Here is a 23,694-nt window from a genome sequence, read left to right as displayed (position 1 = left end):
TGGTTCATTTGGTTGGATGGATGGACTGATTGATGGATGGATGGATAGATGGATTGGTTGGTGGATGGATGCATGGATGGATGGATGAATGAATGGATGGATGGATGGATGGATGGATTGGTTGGTGGATGTATGAATGAATGGATGGATGGATGGATGGATTTTATTTGGATGGATAGGTGCATTGATTTGGTTGGTTGGTTGATGGCTGGATTGATTTAATTGATTTGGTTGGTTAGGTGGATGGTTAGATTGATTTGGTTGGATGGATGGGTGGATTTGGTTAGTTGGTTAAATGATGGATGGATGGATGGATGGATGGAATGATTTGGATGGATGGATTTGATTTGGCTGGTTGGATGGATAGATGGATTGGTTATATGGTTGGTGGTGGATGGATGGATAATGAATGGATGGATTGATGGATGATATGGATGGGTTTGATTGGCGGATGGATGCATATATAGATTAATTTGGTTAGAGGGTAAGTTGTTTGATGGATGGTAGGATTGAGTTGTTTGATTTGGTTGGATGGATGGATGTATTGATTTGATTAGTTGGTTGATTGATGGATTGATAAGAACGGATGGATTTGATCTGGTTGGATGGATGGATAGATGGATTAATTTGATTGATGGATGGGCAGATAGATGGATTGATTTAATTGATTTGGTTAGTTGGATGTGTAACTCTGCTGGTCCTACTCCTGCTCCGAACTGGAATCGAACCAGCGACCTTCTGCATGGGAGTTGGTTGCTTTAACAAGGAGGCTAAAGACCATGGACTCCAGTGTCTGTCGCTAGAGCACCTTTAGAGGTCAGAGGAGTGAGGTTTATCTGTACAGCACTTCACTAGCTGGCCTCTGCTACAGATGGAGGGATAAATTGATTTTTGTTGTTTGATGGATGGATGGATTGATTTAGTTAGATGGATGGGTGGATTTGGTTTGTTGGTTGATGGATGGATTTAGCTGGTTGAATGGATGGATGGATGGATTGATTGATGGATTTGATTAGTTGGTTGGTTGGATGAATTTGACTGATTGGATTCATGTATTTTGTGTGTTTGTTTTTATACATCATTCCAGTTCTTTCGGGAGTGGTGAGCAGGGCATGAAGGTAATACTCTGCAAAACCATATTATCTCTCTATTGTAGATGGTGCATGGCCATTGCCTGACATTTTTTCATTAAATGTAATCGGGTGGTTGAAAGCAATGGACTGAAGCTAACATATTTTATTTTGCTGGTCTATTTTTATGCTGTCCAGCTGTCTGACTGCTGTGGAGATTGTGCAGCTGTTTCACTGCAGGGCTGTGAGGGGAAACTCTGGATTGCAGAGCTGGATTGTCTGAGTAGTCTCAGAAATGCAAGGTAAATCTTCTAGTATTCAAGAGTAGCATTGGAAAAATATTAACACATATATGCCAAGTCTATTTTGCTTCCTAATCTACTAGTCTAATAATTATGAGATTTTAAACATCCAAACTTCATTAAAATTTAGTGGTGTGTCTAATTAACACACTGGAGGAGTTTCAGTCCTTTACCCTCTTTATAACATCAAGTAGAAAACGTAAAAGCAGGTGAACAAACCTCAGTTAACAGTTGTTAGAGCAATAAGATGAATGGACAAACAGGATGAACAGGCTTTTAGGGTGCTAGGATATCAGGAGTACACTAAGTAGGATGTTACAGGATGTTCTCAAGGCATTAACCCATCTCAATGGAAAACTCAAAGGATATGGTTGAGTGTCCATTCAAACACCCGCATCTCACCAATGCAAAAAGGAAGTAAATCAAAGAACTGTGTAATGTACACTGAAAGAAATTATTTTTGGTGTGGTGAAATCTAATACATTTACTCTTGAATTTTTTTAATTGTAATATTAAGTGCCAAGGATAACATTTAATGTAATATTTAAATATTTTCTAATTGTTGCAAACTTGGTAATATTAAGTAAGTTTAAGTGGAAATGTGTGTTTTAATAATTAAACAAGTTATGCCAGATGTACTAATTTGTAACTAATAAGATATTAAATTATCTTAAAAAAAGTAGTGTTCCTTTTGCTAAAACATGAACTTGATATTACTTGATTAATTTGAATTCAAGAGTTCACACTTAGCTGATGATTAATTATAAGCTTGTTTGGCATGCTGTCCCGGGAGAGAGCCCTGAGCTCATAAGATCCTCAAGCCCGGGGCTCCCTCCTGTTGCAAGGCGAGAGGGGAGTTTGAGCTCAGGTAGATCTCGAGAACTCCCCCGCTGTAACAACCAATGAACAGCCAGTGATTGCTCTTGAGAGATAATCATTTACTAGGAGCATGTCTATAGTGCCGGTTTGGATTAGTCAATTAACTTATGTTGCATGTTTTTTGGACAGTGGGAGGAAACCAAGGAACCCAGGGGAAACCCACGTGAGCACGAGGAGAAATGCAAACTCCGCACAGAAATGTCTGCTGGTTTGGTAAAGCCTAGAACCAGAGACATTCTTGCTGTGAGGCAACAGTGCTAAGCACTGGGCCACCGTGTCACCCATCTAGGAAGAAGGAGGAGTAGGGGTGGATGGGGGGATTCTTCAAAACAAAGATAGCGGTGGTACGTAACCCAGGGTATTTGTAGTAGCTTAGGAGTCATCTGATTGGTGCATTGAGAATTGGATAATGCGGATCCAGCCGCTAGCAATCATAAGCACGTGATCCTCTCGAAATTAGTTTATAACTGAACTTCACTAAATATAGACTCAAAATCAAAGATAATCAATTAACTTTTACTTCGTTAATTTAGAAGTGTTAGATTAAACATTAAGTAAACTTTACATGATATTGACAAGTTAATTGTACCTGATATAAGAATGTAAAATGTACTTGAAATTTGTTAGTGCACATTGTTATGAGGATTTTTTTCAATCTTTCAGTGTAGTGCACTATATATGGAAGTGTAGTATACTAGGAATTGTGGCACAATTCAAAATTTACAAGTAAAGAATCAAATTCACAACATTGGTTAATATTTCTGCTGTTATATGGTGCGAATATTTGTTGTTCAATGACGTATTGAATTTGTTCTTGTAGGCCACTTTGAATATTAGCGACTTTATGGACACTTTCTTTTTACAATTGAACATCAAGAAAGTGGTTGAAACGCTCCAGAGTTTTGACTAAATAGTCTATGTAAATAGATCAGGAAACTACATTGAGCTGATAAACTGATTCCGTTTATCTCTCTTTCTATAGTTGTTTTTACAATGTAGAGTCTGTCAAAAGCAGTTTAATATAAAGGAAGAAAAGAGAATTAAAAAAACTGAACAATATTTTAGTTTGTGGAACATTCCAGCAAGTCAGGCAGGCATGAGAGTAGTATAGATTGCTGGATAAATTCCTGTTAAAGAGCACCTATCATGCAAAATCAACGTTTGGAAGCAGTTTGGACAGAACTATGTGTAGGTATAGTGTGTTTACAGTCATAATATTAGAAGGCTATAAACAATTTCCTGACGATAAAATAGGATCCAAATCCCAGTGATTTTGAGGCCCACCCCAATGTGATGTAGCAGAGCTTGTTTTCCCTGCCCATCGCTATTGATTGACAGGCGTGTGTTAATATATCTTCTCGGATAATCTTTCCACAAGACAGGATTTGCAAAGAAACTAGGATTGAAAGATCTGTTTCAACTCTCTGTGATTAACTACACTTAAAGAAGCAGTAAGTGGTACACTTTCTCATTTTTTTAGCATTTTTAAAACTTTTTGAGCACATAATTCATAACCTCTGGAATCACCACAGCAGCATAGTGTACACAACTATAAACCAGTACGCTTCAATCACACAATAGGAGCCCTGCTTTGTGGACAGGGAGAACCAGCTCATTTGCATTTAAAGGCACAGGCAGAAAAAAACAACTACGATTCCTTCTGATATTCATTCATTTTCCTTCGGCTTAGTCTCTATTTCAGAGGCCACCACTGCGGAATGAACCGCCAACTATTCCAACATATCTTTAATGCTGGGATGCACTTCCAGCTGCTACCCAGCACTGGGAGACACCCATACACACTCATACACTACGGGCAATTTAGTTTATTTAATTCACCTATAGCACATGTGTTTGGACTGTGGGGGAAACCAGAGCACCCAGAGGAAACCCACGCCAACACGATGAGAACATGCAAACTCCACACAGAAATGCCAACAGACAGAATGATAAAGCCAATTATGATATGGGGATGGAAGTCATGATTGACAGAGGCCAGTGGGCAAATTTGGCCAGGATACTGGGGTTAAACTGGGGTTTTTAAAGGACATCCTGGGATTTTTAATGACCACAGAGAGTCAGGACCTTGATTAACGTCTCATCCGAAAGACGATGCTCGCTGAGCAGTATAGAGTCCCTATCAATATACTGGGGCGTTAGGACCCACACAGAATGCAGGTTGAGCACCCCCTGCTGGCCTCACTAACACCACTTCCGGCAGCAACCTAGCTTTCCCATGTGGTCTCCCATCCAGGTACTGACGAGGCACAGCCCTGCTTAGCTTCAGTGGGCGAACTGTGAGAGTTGAAGAGAACTATCTGCTGGATATTTTGTTTATTGCATAAAACAGAGTACCTGTAATCTACAACTAATTATTACTCTCAAATCATTTGTCAACTAAAGAAAAAGTCATCTATACTTTAGTGAACTCTCCCTTTAAGGCTTTAAGTTGCTGCCATGTGATTTAATTAGTTGGATACCATATTTGTGATAAGCGGTTTAACAGAAAAACCAAAACATGTGGCTTATACATTTTTTATTTTTATTTAAAATATGCGGTACTGAAACTTCTCCTGTGAAAAAGACCTCAATAGTAAGTTTTAGATGAGATTTTGTCAGTATAAATAAATCTGCTTGTTAATATGAATAGTTCTCGTTTAAATAAAATGCTCCGAACCTTCATCGATATTAATTTGAATGCTATGATACTCTTACAAACTATTACATCTTAAAGTCTAGTTTTGAAACCTCATTAGTATTGCCTTAAAGTCCCATGATTTTGAAAGCAAAACCTGCATTGTAATGAAGTCAGTAATGAATAAATGCTATTAAGTGAAACACAATATTGTATACTGTAATTACCAATACTTTAGTTCAAATTACAGCACACAGATTTAGATACAGTAGTTTTTAATGTATTTTTACACTAAATGCTTGGTTTGGTTAATAATCCAGAATTTACAAAATACACCCAAAAAACTGATTTAAAATAAGCTGAAACAACAATCAACTCTTGAGTTTTTTGGGGGGACAGCCTAATTGTTTTATGTTCAGTCTACCTAAATGTGTTACGCTAACTCAATTGATTTGTGTTTGGACAACATTAATAAATAGCATGGAACCCTGCATTGTTTGCAGTGTATTAGAACTTAGAATAATGAGCTGCAGGTATCACCGAGGTTTAATTATGACCTTTGTTTTGGACAGAACCTTTATTACTGAACACACAAGAGCAGATGAGGACACGTACCCCTGAGGATCTGCGAGACGTTATTGACTGCCGTCCTGATAAAACGGGAAAAGGTTAACCTGCTGTCCATCTAGTGATGCAGCCCTGTGTTTGATAATGAAGAGCGGCTGCTTAAAGAGCATTTGAGGATTCACGACCAGATCAGGGACGAAAGAGACATCTTGTAGGTATATGTATTATATTTGTCTGTTTATTATAAAGAACATTTCTGGCATTAACTAATGTGCTGTATACAGTTAGTTAAAAATCCAAATGCAACCATAACATAATGTAAATAACCAGCCTGATCTCATAAGAAAAGTACCTGCTTTATGCTTTGTCAGTTTAGAGGCTAATTCGTACAATATTCTACGAAAATGTACGGTTTTTAAAAGGGGGTGTGGCACCAACCCACACCCCTAAACCCAACCGTCATTGGGGGATGAGCAAATCATACTAAATTGTATGAATGAGATCGTACAAATTTATGCGAATTAGCCACTGAATCATAAAATTGCTGTGAGATAACGTTTAAGTAACCGATAACAATGCGACAAAACATAAAACCAGACACAGAAGTTTACATTACATAAATGAAAACCTCTTTCTTGATTGTTGAACCAAAAAAGCAAGTAACAGCAACATCAGATTCTTTGCTCATTTTTTGAGTTAAGCCCTGTCATACACCCGGCGCAAGAAAACGCTAGACGTGTTTGGCGCGATTTGTTGCTATTTTCAGACCAGCGCAACCCAAATTTTCACATTTTGTGACATGTTGTTTAAATAGTAAATCTATTTGCACCACTTTGTGGACTCATGGGTGTGCTGGTCTAGAAAGGAGGTGTGTTAAGGCGCATTGTTGGCGCGTTGCTATTTTGAGGAACTGAAATAGTCCGCACCATAGACCGACTGAAAGCTGCTATAAAGTCCAGCGCAGAGCGCGTTAGTTATGCACCTATACAGGTCTAAACACATACACATTGCCTAATACACACAGCATGTACAGCAATACACTAAATATCTTTACATATGAAAAAAAATAACGGATTAAAATGTCACAAAAATTTATATTTTCTACATAAATATACAAACCACTGTCTCCATGCCTTCATATCGGGGGGCTTTTTTCAGTTTATTCATGACAATCTGCATTTGGATAATGTTGTTATTATTATTAGCAGTATTATTTATTATATGCATATTTATATTTGTTTTAATAAAAACTAGTTTAGATTTGTCCACCTGTCGGGTTTTGGAGACGTCTGCATCACCGTATTGGGCATAAGAACAGGATGAGTGTTTGGATATAACTCAGTTTTTTTAAATACACTTTGTTATTATTGTTTATTTATTCGTTTGCTGGAAATTAGAACTGAATTTGGAAATAGTTTTGAAATAAATCCTTGTGCTTAACTAACGAAATTAAATATGTAGGCTAATAGATGTCTTCAGTGGAGTGAGCTTCCAACATTTCCTTACTCAATGAGAGTAAAGCGTAAAAGTAAAGAGAAAGTAAAGAGGCTGAATGGAGGAGGCTCGTTCTTTATCCTCGCGCTGCAGATGATCTGTTTAACTGTTTTCTCGCTAGTGAAGTGTTCAGTTGTTCCTCTTACAAAGTCAGCCATGTAAATAGCAAATGTACCATGGTGCGACGGAACTGACTCTTAAAGGGAATGGGAGACGAGACTCTGATTGGTTTAATGCATATTAAGCTCAAAACACACCCAGAAGTCATTAAGTAAATAAGCACAACCCTGTTAGATCATTCGTTGCGGAGCAAACCATATTTTTCCATCCTTAAAATAGCAAAAGTGGATTCGGACATGCCTTTAATGCTTTTGCACCATGAGCTTTAGCAACTAGATCATTGAAATACAGCCCAAAGGTCATTTGACTTGTTCACCTAAGGCAACGTATACTGTATATCTGGAATGTATTCACATATCTTCGCTTCTACCATGTTTTATGTCACTGCCTTACTCTCAAATGGATTAAATGAAATGTTGAAATTAATATTTGTTAAAAAATGTTTTGGTAATCTTCAATGAAAGTCTGACCATTTGCTTCTACCACAATATTCTCAACCACGCTCCTTTTACTGTTAGTTTGCTGCGTGCGAATGATGCTCTAAAACAGGGGTGTCAAAACACACTCCTGGAGTGTCCTGCATAGTTTAGCTCCAACTTCCTTCAACACACCTGCCTGGAAGTTTCAAGTATACCTAGAAAGAGCTTGATTAGCTTGTTCAGGTGTATTTAATCGGGGTTGGAATTAAAATATGCTGGACACTGGCACTCCAGGACCAGGTTTGTCACCCCTGCTCTAAAAGAAAGCCCCGCAACCCTACTCGATATGTAATTTCAGTTGGAAGTACGTCAGCATACTGTAATAAGTCTCAGTAACTTCTAATTGACAATAAAAGAAACAAATGATAACATTTAATAATAATTTCAATTGTTTAGGAAATGATATTGCAGCCTTTTTACAGAAAAATTACAATTAGTCAAAATAATCAAATGAAGAGTTGTGAATAGTCAGCTTTATCACCCCGCCACTCTTTACATTCATTCTTTGTCTCTAAAGCGATATAAGGCTGATGATAACGGTCTACTGTGTCTCTTGAGACGCTCTTGGCTATTGTCAAGCATTTTCTCATTCTGCTCACTCTCATCTTCCACTTTCATTTCATTTGACCCTGGACAGCAGGATCTCTGACCTGAGACCAGCATCTGAATGAATCCCGTCCCCAAAGTATTACGGCCCGACTCGTGTCGAGAGGAAACTGAATCACGGTAGGCATGTTTTCAAGCAACAGCATTCACCAGTGATCACACTTTTAGAATTTGGAAATATGTGCAATGCTATTTATGCTTTTATAGTATTTAAACCTTGTGCACTGTTTACTACCCTTTTATTATGATGGGGATGAAAACATCCACTGAATTAAACTGCTGTAAAAATGCATCAGATTCATATTTTATTGAAATTGTTTTTGTTTTTTTCGCGTAGATCTGTTAATCAACCTCAGTGCTGATCAAAACTACTGAATTGTTTAGAAAATGACAGAATTTTAACTCTTTAATTGCCAAATTCATAAATGATGTCAGTGATTTGGTGAAAAAAAACACAAAATGATGTATTTCAGTATAAAAATTAATTGTGGACTGGATTTTTCTTACCTTTTATCAAAATCTTGGACATGGGAATGATTAGGAACAACATTGGCTTTGATGTGTTGTTATATTTTCATTTTTTTCTCCCTAATTTACTATTAGTGGCTGTTTTTGCCCCATTGACTTCCATTATAAGCACATTTGATGGTGCATAAATACACAGTCTTTGTTTTTGTTTACTCCATGTAGTCCTGAGCACTGGGATGCATATTTAAATTTTCTCAGACACATCAAGGTAAGTGCTCAAAGGTCACTCTCATACACTCAAACACACACTTTAATTTGCTGTTATACTCTATATAAAATCCAGATACTAAGGTTTTTTTGTACAGGCCTATCTAAATGGTTAATGGTGCCAGCTGACGATCAACAGTAAAAATTATACATTTTACCTCCTCCCAACAGGGAAAACCACCAACAATCAAAAATGCATGATTATATGGTGTCATGGATTTGTAATCAAAAATTAAATGTGATTATAATGGAAGTCAATGGAGCAAAAACAGCCACCAACAGTAAATAAAGGAGAGAAAATGAAAATCAATCAAAAACAGTGCATCAAAGACACTGCAAGTTTCACATGTCCAAGACTTTGATGAAAGGTACAAAATAAAATCCTGTCCAAAATTACTTTTTATATTGAAAATACGTAATTGTGTGTGTGTGTGTGTGTGTGTGTTTTTTTTTTTAACCAAAATCAGTGACATCATTTATGAATTTGACAATGAAAGAGTTAAAATCCTGTAGTTTTCTAAGCAATTTAGTACTTTTGATCAGGACTGAGGTTGATTAACAGATTTATGCAAAAATAATTTAAAAAAATTAATCTGATGCATTTTTATAGCAGTTTAATTCAGTGGATGTTTCATCCTGAACATAACAAAAGGGTAGTAAATTTGCTCAGAGTGTATTGATGAGTTTTTTTTTTTTTATTTATTTCAAGCATTTTCTTAAAATACGTGTCAAAATAAGATTTGTCACCAAAAATCATTCTGCTAGCTGAACCAGAGAAAATGTTATGGTCAAATTAAGACTGAAAACATCCCCAACAGCACACAATGGTTAAGTCTATAGTTAATCAACTTCTGTATCTTCTGCTTTATTTTGAAAAGTAGATTTTATTTGTATTTAAGGTTTTGTTAATTAGCAACACATTACAATTCTTTAATGCCTACTTTCAATGCTTGCTAAGTTACTTTTTTTAAATTACTCATTACAAAATTGGTAAATTGGTGAAATTGTGGAGGCTGAAGTATGAGAAGGAGCGCTATCCTGCTGGAGAATTTGCCCTCTCCTGTGGTTTGTAATGTAATGGGCAGCACAAATGTCTTGATACCTCAGGCTGTAGATGTTGCCATCCACTCTCCAGATCTCTCGCACGCCTCTATACTGAATGTAACCCCAAACCATGAATTTTTCTTGACCAAACTTGACTGATTTCTCAGAGATTCTTGGGTCCATGCGGGTTCCAGGATTTTTTTAACTTGTTCAATCTACTTAATTATAATGATAGTTAACTTAATCAATTTATGTTGGGACAACATGAATGAATTATGTGGAACCCTGCATTTTTTACAGTGTACCTTCTGCCACTATTGCAAATGATCACCTAGAAGTCAAGTTATTATTTGTTGCTCTTACTAGTGGGATCAAGGACGAGATTTTGTCAAGTAGTGTATAATTGTATAACAAAAAATACAATTAATGAAAGTATTTATACAGAACTGTTACATTTATGTACAGGATTTTAGACCAAGTACATAATAAGTAACTGTAATCAGGTTTTAAAAGTAATTTAATTACAGTAAAGAGTTACTTTTTTTAACTAATTACACCCAATCTGCCTATTTTTTTATTGAACTTTAATTTTCTAGTGGTTCTAATCTATCAGTGGTTACTATGATAAATGCGTTGCAAGGATAATTCAGTATAAAAGTAATCACAAGGGGGCAGCAGAATCACGTAATGCCACACAATGTTCACTGACAGCCATAATTTTTGCTCAGTATTTCTAATTATAACAAATTACAGCATAATTGGTCATTTCGCTCGCAAGGAGGCGAATGTGACCTTTTTGAAATGAATGAGCCGAGGTAAAAGACGGCGATTAGGACAAAGAAAAAGACTTGAATTAAACTGAGTAATAGGATTTATGCTAAATCATTTGTTTCTATGTGTGTGTATGAATGATATATATCATAAAATAATGTGATAATATATAATCCCATAGGAAAGATAGCAGAGGGGGTGAATTAAGAAAAAAAAACGGTCATCATCATCAGGTATGTGCTGTGTAAATGAATTCTGCTCTTTCTCATTGGATCGCAGCGCAATGCTCGGTCAGATAGGAGGGGGGTTGGGGGTTTGGCTTTTCTTCTCCCTAAAGACAGTATTAAAGCATCATTCCTGCATCACTGTGTAGGAGAAAGAGGCACTCACATACACACACACACATCTTCATCTGTACTGCTGCTGAGCGGAGGAGAGCATCTCACCATCAGGGGCGGTGAGTGACTTGACATCACTGACAGCTTGCATCAACTCTTGCAAAGAGCTCTCATAATTATTCAACACATAATATTCACATTGTATTATAGAATGTTTTTTTTTTATGAGGCCTATAATAATTGCTTTCAAACCAAGTTGGAGCTCAGGATGTTTGTTGTGTGCGTTTTGATGGGTTATTCGCATTAAAACTATTGTTTGTCCAATCTTGGACTGGATGTGGCGGCAGCTCTATTATTAGACACGCATTGATGCTTCAGCATTGCAAAGCAACACAGATGGCAGAGACATTCCAGCATGTTGTGCAATTAATGGAACGTGATGGGTTTGTCACTTGCGTTCGGAAATTGATTTGGACTTTGCGTCGTGTGTTTGGAGAGTTTGCTGGACTGACTTTGGTCAAATGTGATCTTAAAACCATGGTAGTCGACAAATATGCTTTCTTTCTTTGGTAAAACAACATTTTTAAAGGAAAAACAGTCACACTTTACTAAAAGGATTCGTTATTTAATGTATACTAACATGAGCTAATTATGAACAATACAGCGTTTATTAATCATAGTTCAACATTTACTATAGTCTTACTTCAGTCTTATTAACATTACAACCCCAAATCAAGGAAAACTGGGACAGTATGGAAAACGTAAAAAAAAAAAAAGTAGTGATTTCTAAATTGACTTTGACTTGTATTTCATTGCAGACAGCACAACAAACATTATTTAATGCGTTCCTCATGATTTTTATCGTTTTATTTAATAAAGACGTAATTATCTTGCAACACATTTCAAAAAAAGTTGTAACAGTAATGCATTTATCACTTTGTAATTTTGCCGTTCCTTTTCAAAACACTTAAAAGACGTTAAGGGACTGAAGACACCAAGTGATGAAGTGTTTCAGGTGTAATCTTGTCCCATTCCTCCTGCTCACAAGTCTTAAGGATGGCAATAGTATGAGGTCTTCGTTGTCGCATTTTGCACTTCAAAATGCACCACACAATCTCTATTGGAGACAGGTTGGGACTGCAGACAGGCCAGTGAGGTACTTGTACCCTCTTCCTTCGCAGCCAGGACTTTGTAGTCCTTTGAAGCCCGTTTTTTTTTTCTGCCAAACAGCTTATACTGTTACAGGCATTAAAAAAAGACCAGATTTGTATTTATAAGAAAATTGATGTTTTTTCGTTTGTTTTTTATCAGAATAATTTAGAGAAATGTTTGGAGTTTTTGTTTGTTTTTTTTAAACGTAAGTTTGAGTTTTTTAAGTGACAACGATATCCGGTATATTGTCCACAGTGAGTTTACTTAACTTACAAGTTGTGAATTGTGCATAACCAGTTGGCTCATCATTTAAAGTTGTCACTATTTGAAAAGTTGACCAGAAGTTTGCCTTTCCTCTAGCGTTTTTCACAGTTTTAAGTTCGCCATTGGCAATTTTTCTCGTTATGTTCTCTATCGCACGTGGCTAAAATTCTCTATATGCCAGGCATCAACGGCGCTTCTGGACACCACGCATTAAATCTTATTAAACTTAAAAAAAAAAAAGCATTGATATGGCAATGTGTGTATCCGCAATGGTAAAAAACAGAAACGTGCGCACATCTAGAAAATCTCGAAGGCAGGTGCTCGATCAAATACAAACATTTGAAGCAAAAGATCAAAAGAAAATCGGCACACTTCCACTTTAGCTCTCAAAAAGTCTTTAAAATCACAACGTTTCGACTGGTCTACCTGATGAAGACCATGTCGGTCGAAACGTTGTGATTTTAAAGACTTTTTGAGAGCTGAAGTGGAAGTGTGCCGATTTTCTTTTGTATCCACAATAGTCACATCGCATTATTAGATTAAATTATAAAATATAACTATTTTTGAATAATTTATACAATGATGACCATGATATTTTCTGTTTGATTGGTCAATTTCTGTACCTTACTGTTAGTCTCCAGAAAACCATAAAGCACTGTTTATTATCTTTTAACTCTATTGGAGACAGGTTGGGACTGCAGGCAGGCCAGTCAAGTACCTGTATCGTCTTGCTCTACAGCCAGGACTGTTATGTGTGCAGAATGTGGATTTACATTGTCTTGTTTAAATATGCATGGGTGTGCCTGGAAAAAAGACAGCATCTTGTGCTCCACAATCTCCATGTACTTTCTAGCATTAGTGCCATCACAGAAGTGCAAGTTACCTTTACCAAGGGCACTGACACAACCCCATACCCCATTTTGAAATTTGCCTAAAAAATGTGTATAAATAAAATGTAATAGCACAGCAGTTCATATAATGAGGTCCACTGATGTGAAAGAAATGTTAATCTAGGGCTGCACAATATATCGTTTGAGAATTGATATCGCAATGTGCGTGTCCGCAATAGTCACTTAGTCACATAATTAGATAAAATATTATTATTTAAATAATTTAAACAATGATGGCCATGATATTTTCTGTTTGATTGGTCAATTTCTGTACTTGAATACTGCTAGACTCCAGGACACCATAAAGCACTGTTTATTTAATTTTTAACTCTATTGGAGACAGGTTGGGACTGCAGGCAGGCCAGTTAAGTACTTGTATCCTCTTGCTCTACAGCCAGGACTGTTGTGTGCAGAATGTGGATTTGCATTGTCTTGTTGAAATATCCATGGGCGTCTTAGGAATAAAGGCAGCATTTTGTGCTCCACAATCTCTATGTACTTTCTAGCATTAGTGCCATTACAGAAGTACAGGTTACCTTTACCAAGGGCACTGACACAACCCCATACCCTATTTTGAGTTTTGACTAAAAAATGTGTATAAATAAAATGTAATAGCACAGCAGTCCATTGATGGTCCATTGATGTGAAAGAAATATTAAACTAGGGCTTCATAACATAGCGTTTGAGCATCGACATCGCCAATTGTGTATCTGCAATAGTCACATTGCATTAATAGATTAAATGATAAAATATTATTATTTTTAAATAATTTATACAATGATGACCATGATATTTTCTGTTTGATTGTTTTATTTCTGTACCTGAATACTGTTAGACTCCAGAAAACCATAAAGCACTGTTTATTTAACTTTTAACTCTACTGGAGTCAGGTCGGGACTGCAGGCAGGCCAGTCAAGTACCTGTGTCTTCTTGCTCCACAGCCAGAAAAAAAACATGAAGCACTGTTTATTTACCTTTTATCTGTGCTCTGTTGTAATTATATATGCTTGTAATTTATTATAATTTATGCAAACGCACTGCATAGAACAGGATTTGGTCATGCTAGACTAATTGAATGAAATCTTTCCAAATAGAGCTATTCAAATCAATGTAATTCTATTCATATCGCAATATATATATTGCCAAAATGGCACGTTTTTCTAATATTGTGCAACCCTGTGTCAAACCGTTTACTAATGATGACAATATATAATATTCATTCATTCATGTGTGACAGTGAAAATGCAACGTCACGTCAACAAACCTTTCCAAGCTTCTCATAATTTCTAGCACTTAGTGCATAGATTCAAATCGGCTTTGAGTTTGCTTAGCATCGAATGAGACAGCACATCAAATAGTTGCGTACCGCGCAGAGGGCTTTTGAACAACATCCTCAAAAGGCTCATGATGAGTGTGTGTGTGTGTGTGTGTGTGTGTGTGTTATGTAATGGGAAGTTGAGTCTTTTCTCTGGGCCACGCTTTTGTGTGCAAGACAGAGATCCGACGGCATTCAGAGGCAATAAACATTGCTTGAAAATGAAAAAAAAAGTCTTTTTGACTTGAAGAAGAGAAAGTTTGAGCTCAGAAACCTTTACTGTTTGCATATCAAAGGATCGAAGCATTTCAGATATCCTGTGATCATAGACAAACAATTGATATGCATTAGTATGGTGCATGCAGTGTATTTGGCCTCGAGGCTCCACGGGCTGAGGAATAGGTCATGACTGCATCCCATCCAGGTTTCTTATAGGCAATCTCAACTCCAGCTTCAGTAATTCCTCAATGCATCACTGGCTGTTTTGCTCTCAGCTATCATATCTGAACACACACCCTCCCATAGCATGAATGTTGACCCCTTACCCGACTTAAAGGGGACCTGTTATGTTTAACAAGATGTAAAATAAGTGTTTGATATGAGTGTGTATGTGTAGTTTCAGATCAAAATACATGACAAATAATGTTTTATAACTCCCTTTTAGGCTTTGATCCAAATTGTGATGACTGTCGCTTTAAACTCTCTTCTTTTTGAAAGAGGGCGGAGCTACAAATGCCTATGCATCAGCATAGCAGCAGATGTCTCAGAAGAAGGGGATTGTAGTGTTCATTTGTGCATTTTAAAACTCCACGTATAATAAACTCCATAATACCTGTTAGTCACTGACATTATTTTCAGCAGGTGAAAACTCTAATGGCAGACGGCTGCTTCTCACTTAGGGCTGTCTATGCTAATTTTTTTTTTGTGTGTGATTATAAAAAAATAGAGTTCATTAATTTTTAACAATAGAGGCTGGTTATATTTACACACTGTTGCCACACAGCCCCTTATAAAAATGAGTTTTGCATAATCGGTCCCCTTTTATGGCAGCATTTGGTTTTTAAAAATTAAAAGCGTATCCTTGTATGTTTTACACTTAAACTGATCACTAGTCTGAAGTTGAAACCATGGATGACATGATATTACAGCTTGATCTCACGAGGAAACAACTGCTTTACGTTTTGTGAGTTTAGTGGTTAATTCAGATATGGTTTTCAAAAGAAGGCGTGGCACCAAACCCCGCCCCTAAACCCAACTGTCATTGGGGGACAAGCAAATCGTACTAAATTGTATGAATGATCATACAAATTAAAACGAATACACTCACCGGCCACTTTATTAGGTACACCTTACTAGTACCGGGTTGGGCCCCCTTTTGCCCTCAAGAACTGTGTTTGTCCTTTGTGGCATTGATTCAACAAGGTACTGGAAATATTCCTCAGAGATTTTGCTCCATATTGACATGATAGCATCGCGCAGTTGCTGCAGATTTGTTGGCTGCACATCTATGATGCGAATCTCCCGTTCCACCACATCCCAAAGGTGCTCTATTGGATTGAGTTCTGGTGACCGTGGAGGCCATTTGAGTACAGTGAACTCATTGTCATGTTCAAGAAACCAGTTTGAGATGATTCGCGCCGTAATATATCCTGCTGGAAGTAGCCATCAGAAGATGGGTACACTGTGGTAATAAAGGGATGGAGATGGTCAGAAGCAATACTCAGGTAGGCTGTGGCATTGACACAATGCTCAATTGGTACTAATGGGCCCAAAGTGTGCCAAATTCCGACCCTGCCATCCGAATGTCGCAGCAGAAATCGAGACTCATCAGACCAGGCAACAATTTTCCTGGCTGGACCAGTTGTCGTTTCTGTGTGGAGTTTGCTTGTTCTCCCCGAGTTGGTGTGGGTTTCCTCCGGGTGCTTTGGTTTCCCCCACTGTCCAAACACATGTGCTATAGGTGAATTGAATAAACTCAATTTGCCGTAGTGTATGAGCGTGTGTGTGTATGGGTTTCCCAGTACTGGATTGCAGCTGGAAGGGCATCCATTGCTTAAACATGTGTTGGAATAGTTGGTGGTTCAGTCAGTCAGTCGACAGCGGTCTCTGGTGGATTTACACGAACACAGCAGGTGCAAAAGGCACTCACGAGAGTGATTTGGGATCTCAAATATGTACATAGCAGCCTCTGGTGGATTCGCGAAAACAAAAACTGCAAAAAAACGTACCTCCTGGGATGTATTTGGCGCTCTCCAGAGATGTATATAGGAGTACGTTTTCAGAATGAGCCTGGGTTGGCCACTTTAAGTGTTTAAGAGGGGCCCAGTAAGATATTACATTATAAATCATTCAGAGTAATGTGTTTTATATATATGTAAATAGCCCTTTTAGAATGTGTGTTGACATTAAAGTTCAATCTTTCATCTCTAATCACAACTGCAACGGACCTGAGACCGAGCCTTGAGCTACACCTCTCACTTTGCTGAAGGCTGCGTTCAAAATATCTCCCGCCCGCCGCTTAAAGTCATGTGAAAATAAGGGTAACTCTGTTTGACAGTCCACTGTCGGCTTGCACATCCATGGATTTAACACTCTTCTGCATACGTTTACTCATCAAATGGTGGTAAAGGGATAAACTTGTTGGGGTTCTCCGTAAGCCGGTAAGCCGCTTCTTACCAGCGAAGCTCTCAACGTCTAGAGTAGGTGGATGATCTTGTGTGTGCTGATGCTGATGTTGTGTGCATTCTGTTGAGAAGAGTGAATGCGTTAAGTAGGTCAGATAGCGTGTATGAAGGCTTTTTAAAATTTTATGCACGCACTTTTGGTGACGGCATCATGGTGGAAACGTCACATCCTTGCTGCAAAGCGCACTTTAACAAAACAAGGTTTCAGTGACATGCTTTATTTTCTGTTCCACTTAAGTTAGTTCACCTTTTTGGCTTTGTTCAAATCCATTTTCCAGGTCATTTGGCCTTGTGTAGTGGACATGCACGCGGAAGCACTCGCATGCACAGTGAGCACACTCTAAAACCCCCTTGGAGGACCACATTTTATTGTGAAGCTAAAATGCCTCGGTTTCTTTTGGCTTCACGTCAATTTGTGGAGCATTTCCGTAGGCTAGTGACGCTTCTCCTGCTCGGCAGCTGCTGATGAATTCCAAGTGACATGGGTTTTTCTCTTGGCGGCGCAGCGAGGCAAACCTGGCATCATTGTATTCTGGAGCTGCTTGCTGAGCACGCTTATTTCCTTTCCTGTTAGGAAAGCATCCTAACACCTGATTTATTAGCTGTTTTCTCTGAAGCGTCGATTTACATTTTTGCAAATAACGTCTTTTGGAGGTTTAGACATGACAAATGGGAAATGATCTGAACTACAGGGTGGAAAGTGCATTTTAATTCTTAACTCCCACATGAGAACCATGGCTTAATGGAACTTAATGCTAAGTGCGCACTTCAAGACCAAATCGTGCCAGCATTTGATGTTTAACAAAAATCATAACTACTGTTCTTGTAGTTTAAGTGTTGTTGATCAAGCAGCATATTGCTTATATTAGTGGTGGTGTCAAGTAATAAATAGCAAATGCTCAAATTACTGTAATTGAGTAGTTTTTCTTAGGAATTATTTTACTGGAGTACATTTTTACCTTCAGCCTGCAGTCATTACTTCACACTACCTCACGAAAAAAGTCTTGTTGCCTATCCCAAGATGGGATATGCGAACAGCCCCTAAAAGGTCATCGTCATTTGCGATCTCTCAAGCTGTTGATCTTCTTGCACATACATGCTGGATTCACCTGATTTGTTGAGAATTGGGTTGTGGATTTATTCCTTGGCAGTTCTTGGGGACTTCACTGGAGCTTTCCCCTTAGCAAAGAAACTTTCCAAAGACGTCTGTTTCTTTCTCATTTTGCTGCTTGTGGGTTCAATTTGGGCGCTTAAGTGACTGAGATGTGAGGAGAGAATTCAGTCATTTTTCAAAATAAAAGATCAGACTCAGATAATAAATAAAACGCAAATAATTCATGACTTCTTGAGGACCACTGCTTTAGATCAGGTGTTCAACCTTTTTCACTTCGGGGCCCACTTTTTTATTCGATCATTTTTTGAAGGCCCACTTTCTCTTTATATATATAAAATATATTATAATTATATAATTAATTATCTATAAAACTAAAGTATATAATATGTATATAGTTGAAGTCAGAATTATTAGCCCTCCTGTTTATTTTTTTCCCCCAATTTCTGTTTAACAGAGAGATTTTTTTCAACACATTTCTAAACATAATAGTTTTAATAACTCATTTCTAATCACTGATTTATTTTATCTTTGCCATGATGACAGTAAATAATATTTGACTAGATATTTTTCAAGACACTTCTATACAGCTTAAAGTGACATTTAAAGGCTTAACTAGTTTAATAAGGTTAACTAGGCAGGTTAGGGTAATTAGGCAAGTTATTGTATAATGATGGTTTGTTCTGTAGACTATTGAAAAAAAAATAGCTTAAATGGGCAAATAATTTTGACCTTAAAAAGGTCATTGCTCTGTTAAACATAATTTGGGAAATATTTAAAAAAGAAAACAATTCCAAGGAGTGCTAATAATTCTGACTTCAACTATATGTATATATTTAAAAAAACATACACAGATTCAAGGAGAACCACACATCAACAGGGAGATTGCGAAAAAAAAATAAAAATAAATTGGATTGACTGAATGTCTATTAAATATCTAGTCTGCTACTGTCCACCGGAGGTCACGTTTCAGTCACGAACGCTTGCTTTGAGAGCCTTCCTTCCTGAATGAATGAATGATATATGCTGTTTTCCACTAAGGCAACTCGGGGTGCTGTAATATAATTGGTTAAACTGGCAGTGGGCGGGTTATAAGAACCAAAACAAAAACAGACGTTCCGGCACATAATGCACATATTCAAAGCAGAATATCTGACTTCAGCATTGTTTTTCAGATAAACAAGAGTGTTCGCTTATTTCTTAAATATCTGCAAACATATTATGGGGTTTTTATGCTTTAGAAGAGTCAAAAACTTATAATGACTTTGGTTCCTACATCCAAATTACACGGACACACATAAAAGTATAAGTAGCATCCGCATTTTCATCAAAAAAAAAAAAGTTGGAGAACAAGGTGGGGGTGAGAAAATAAGTTTGAGCATCACCCAAGCAACATCACTGTACATGATTAAGCTCCGAAATCATCTGTAAATCTTTGTTTGGTCCGCTAATTCTTCTTTTATATGATAACGCTGACATGTTTGTGCAAACACTGCGCTTTAATGAGTTTAAACCAGCACATCTCTCTGTTTACCACCCACTCTATGAAGAACAGCCCCAATTAATCCAAGCGTCTCATTATTCCACATCTCATTAACCTCCTCATTTTGTGAGGTTACTTACCTTGATGTACTTAAACACTGGGTTTGGGAAAAAGGGGCATGTGAACGAATGGAGCAGGTGTTTTTGCTAGAGGCGGGTCTGCTTGTTGTGGGTCTACAAGCCCCAAGGCGTTTATAAATCACAGCACAACAGCTCACTAGAGTGTATTATAGGCAATAACATCAGCCGCAGTGAACAGCTGAGGTTATAGATTGTGGATGTGTGCTGGATTGTTGGCAAGGTGTGTAAAAGGAGCAGCGTTTGCCTAATTCAGGCGTGCTGACATCGCTGATCAAAACCGACTCGATGTCATGTGCCAAATGTCTCATCTGCCTCCAGAGCGCGATGGTGTGGCATTTAGGTTTTAATATGTAAAACCAGATTACCAAAGAAGCTCTGCAGGATTTCGTTTCGGTTAAAAAGAACTTGTTCGCTGCACCTTATCTCAGATTTTTGCTAATAAAATAACAGACTTTTTTTTTTAGAGTTATTGTTTTGCTGTGTATATATGCACATACAGTTGAAGTCGCAATTATTCACCCTCCTGTGATTTTGTTTACTTTCAAATATTTCACAAATGATGTTTAAAAGATTCAGGAAATTCTCACAGTATTTGCTGTAATATTTTTTCTTCTGGAGAAAGTTTAATTTGTTTAGAATAAAAGCAGTTTTAATTTAAAAAAGAAAGAAAAAATAATTTTAAGGTCAAAATTATTAGCTCATTTAAGCAATATTTTTTCAATTATCTATAGATTAAAAATGTCTAAAACAGTCATGAAATGGCCTCCACAGAGTCCAGACCTTAATATTGTATTATGGAGGCAGTGAGGGATTGCCTGGACAATGGAAAAAAAGCTAAAAATAAAAAAAATCTATATCAAAATATCATTTTATTATAATTATTTAGATTTGTATTATAGTATAATAATCTCTCGCTCTATTCAGAAATAATATTGATTATGAAATTATAGGATTTTTATAGACAAAAACAGCTAAAACAGTCATGAAATGGCCTCCACAGAGTCCAGACCTTAATATTGTATTATAGAGGCAGCGTGGGATTGCCTGGACAGTGGAAAAAAAAAGCTAAAAATAAATAAATCTTTGGCCATTACATTTGTCATTTCATTATATTTATTTATTTATATTCATTCACAATATAGTATAAAAAATCTCTCGCTCTTCACTTGAACAGTAATGATGTTCAGAAATAATTATATTGATTATGAAACTTTATGATATTTATAAACAAAAACAGTCATAAAATGGCCTCCACAGAGTCCAGACCTTAATATTGTATTATAGAGGCAGTGAGGGATTGCCTGGACAGTGGGAAAAAGCTAAAACAAAAAAAAATCTATATAAAAATATCATTTTATTATAATTATTTATAATATAGTGTAATAATCTCTCGCTCTATTCAGAAATAATAATATTGATTATGAAATTATAGGATTTTTATAGACAAAAACAGCTAAAACAGTCATGAAATGGCCTCCACAGAGTCCAGACCTTAATATTGTATTATAGAGGCAGTGAGGGATTGCCTGGACAGTGGAAAAAAAAAGCTTAAAAATAAATAAATCTTTGGCCACCATTACATTTGTCATTTTATTTATATTTATTTATTTATATTTATTCACAATATAGTATAAAAAATCTCTCGCTCTTCACCTGAACAGTAATGATGTTCAGAAATAATTATATTTATTATGAAACTTTATGATATTTATAAACAAAAACAGTCATGAAATGGCCTCCACAGAGTCCAGACCTTAATATTGTATTATAGAGGCAGTGAGGGATTGCCTGGACAGTGGGAAAAAGCTAAAAAAAAAAAAAAATCTATATCAAAATATAATTTTATTATAATTATTTATAATATAGTGTAATAATCTCTCGCTCTATTCAGAAATAATAATATTGATTATGAAATTATAGGATTTTTATAGACAAAAACAGCTAAAACAGTCATGAAATGGCCTCCACAGAGTCCAGACCTTAATATTGTATTATAGAAGCAGCGTGGGATTGTTTGCATGGTGGAAAAAAACAAAAACATTTATAAATAAAAAATACATATACAGTTAAAGTCAGAATTATTAGCCACACCTTGAATGTTTTTTTTTCTTTTTTTTAATATTTCCCAAATTATGTTTAACAGAGCAAGGAAATTATTTATATTTATTAATAATATAGTGTGATAATTTGACTTGAACAGTAATGATGTTCATAAATAATTATATTATTTATGAAATTAAATAATATTTACAAACAGCTAAAACTGTGAGGAAATGGCCTCCACAGAGTCCAGACCTTAATATTGTTTTATAGAGGCAATGAGGGACTGCCTGGAGAGTGGAAAAAAGCTAAAAACCATTACATTTGTCATTTTATTATAATTATTTATATTTATTTATTATATAGTAGAATAATCTCTCGCTCTTCACTTGAACAGTATTGATATTAAGAAATAATTATATTGTTTATGAAATTATATGAGATTTATAAACAGCTAAAACAATAATGAAATGGCCTCCACAGAGTCCAGACCTTAATATTGTATTATAGAGGCAGTGAGGAATTGCCTGGACAGTGGGGAAAAAAGCTAAAACAAATCCATTTACAGTTAAAGTCAGATTTATTAGCCCCCCTTTGATTTTTATTTTTTTTCTATTTCAAATATTCCCCAAATGATGTGAAACAGAGCAAGGAAATTTTCACAGTATGTCTGATAATAGTTTTTCTTCTGGAGAAAGTCTTATTTGTTTTATTTCGGCGACAATAAAAGCAGTTTTAATTTTTTAAGGTCAATATTATTAGCTCTCTCAAGCAAAAGTTTTTTCAATTATCTATAGATTTAAAAACGACTAAAACAGTCATGAAATGGCCTCCACAGAGTCCAGACCTTAATATTGTATTATGGAGGCAGTGAGGGATTGCCTGGACAATGGAAAAAAAGCTAAAAATAAAAAAAATCTATATCAAAATATCATTTTATTATAATTATTTAGATTTATATTATAGTATAATAATCTCTCGCTCTATTCAGAAATAATATTGATTATGAAATTATAGGATTTTTATAGACAAAAACAGCTAAAACAGTCATGAAATGGCCTCCACAGAGTCCAGACCTTATTATTGTATTATAGAGGCAGTGAGGGTTTGCCTGGACAGTGGAACATAAGCTAAAACAAAATATAAAAATCTTTGGCCACCATTACATTTGTCATTTTATTTATATTTATTTATTTATATTTATTCACAATATAGTATAAAAAAATCTCTCGCTCTTCACTTGAACAGTAATGATGTTCAGAAATAATTATATTGATTATGAAACTTTATGATATTTATAAACAAAAACAGTCATGAAATGGCCTCCACAGAGTCCAGACCTTAATATTGTATTATAGAGGCAGTGAGGGATTGCCTGGACAGTGGGAAAAAGCTAAAACAAAAAAAAAATCTATATAAAAATATCATTTTATTATAATTATTTATAATATAGTGTAATAATCTCTCGCTCTATTCAGAAATAATAATATTGATTATGAAATTATAGGATTTTTATAGACAAAAACAGCTAAAACAGTCATGAAATGGCCTCCACAGAGTCCAGACCTTAATATT

The 23,694-nt window shown here is 36.2% G+C and overlaps 1 protein-coding gene across 2 annotated transcripts in view; it reads left to right on the top strand.

The window, feature by feature from the left end:
- Positions 1 to 11,078: 11,078 nt before the first annotated feature.
- The window catches only part of rph3aa (rabphilin 3A homolog (mouse), a), a 58,328-nt gene continuing 45,712 nt past the window's right edge, over positions 11,079 to 23,694 (top strand). For both annotated transcript variants that reach the window (XM_056467318.1, XM_056467317.1), the window contains exon 1: positions 11,079 to 11,159. The gene's annotated coding sequence lies outside the window, so the exon portion shown is untranslated. The remainder of the gene's footprint in view (positions 11,160 to 23,694) is intronic.

Source organism: Danio aesculapii, chromosome 10, assembly GCF_903798145.1.
Source record: "Danio aesculapii chromosome 10, fDanAes4.1, whole genome shotgun sequence".
In the NCBI taxonomy this organism is placed as follows: domain Eukaryota; kingdom Metazoa; phylum Chordata; class Actinopteri; order Cypriniformes; family Danionidae; genus Danio; species Danio aesculapii.
The sequence above is the reverse complement of the archived record's forward strand: the minus strand, read 5'-3'. Positions and strand labels throughout refer to the sequence as shown.